This window comes from Sinocyclocheilus rhinocerous, unplaced genomic scaffold (assembly GCF_001515625.1).
Source record: "Sinocyclocheilus rhinocerous isolate Xijiao unplaced genomic scaffold, SAMN03320098_v1.1 scaffold853, whole genome shotgun sequence".
Taxonomy (NCBI): domain Eukaryota; kingdom Metazoa; phylum Chordata; class Actinopteri; order Cypriniformes; family Cyprinidae; genus Sinocyclocheilus; species Sinocyclocheilus rhinocerous.
The window spans coordinates 2434121-2435110 of NW_015627738.1; the positions used below are offsets into that span (position 1 = coordinate 2434121).

At 37.8% G+C, this 990-nt stretch overlaps 1 protein-coding gene across 4 annotated transcripts in view; it reads right to left on the reverse strand.

Annotated features, from left to right (window-relative positions):
* LOC107733880 (bromodomain adjacent to zinc finger domain protein 1A-like) overlaps positions 1 to 990 on the reverse strand; it is a 29735-nt gene that overhangs the window by 17346 nt on the left and 11399 nt on the right. The gene's annotated exons all lie outside the window — the stretch shown is intronic.

A 990-nucleotide genomic window follows, 5' to 3' on the forward strand; every position in this document is an offset into this window, starting at 1 on the left:
AACAAAGAAGAAAGATTGGAGGCACGGCATATACGCCTTGATGTAAAATAAAATAAATAAAATACACAAAGTTTAAATAAAGTAAATCAGTAAACACTGTGAAACCAAATAAATAAGAAACAAATTTTTACAAAAACTTCCAGTCAATAGGCTTTTCAAAATCTAAAATATTGCCAAACAGGCGCCTTTGCATTTCCTTTCTAAACAATCTTCTGCCATCGTCTTGTCTTTCTCACCTCACTCTTGTCAGTCAGCTCGACTCACTCTCCTCACGTGATAAATAAAATCTGACTCCTGCTCCGTGGTGCACTGTCGTTCGTGCACGGTTCGGCACGCTGCATTGAGCGTTTAGTTTTTAAAAGTGTCTGTCCTCTAACTGAACTAGGCTAAATGATTTTTGTTACTATAAAAAAAAAATCTAAACGACGGTGGGGTAGTCTGCCGCGGTAGGCAAATGATTACGGTGTTGCAGTTTAACACCGGTATAACCGAAAACACCGTCTATCTCAGCAAGCCTACATCAGACTACAGCCTATATTTAGATAATTACATCACAACCGTTGTGAATTTTATGATAGTACTAAGCAATCTCAAATTCTCACCATCATTCATAAAAAGTTACTGGGCGAATAATAAGTTTCAGCGCTGATTCTACTCTCATTGGCACTTTGAACCATTTGAACCCTTTTAACTGTCCTGCAGATGGCGCTGCGCGCTCATTCAGCACTCTCAGCACCATTCCGTCCATTAAGTATTTAGAAAACATAACCTTTTCTCAGTTTATTTAGTTAATTGCTAAAGGCCATTTCATGATTTCACATCATGCAGTAACCAGCATCACCCTAAACACCTCCCCACCCCCGATTTTTTCCATTCCTGATCTGCATGATTCACGTGGGTCATGATTTTAGGCCGAAAAAAAAAAAAAAAAAAAAAAGGAAAAGATAGTAATATAATGGAATTTTAGGCTTTTATGATTCAAGAAACACG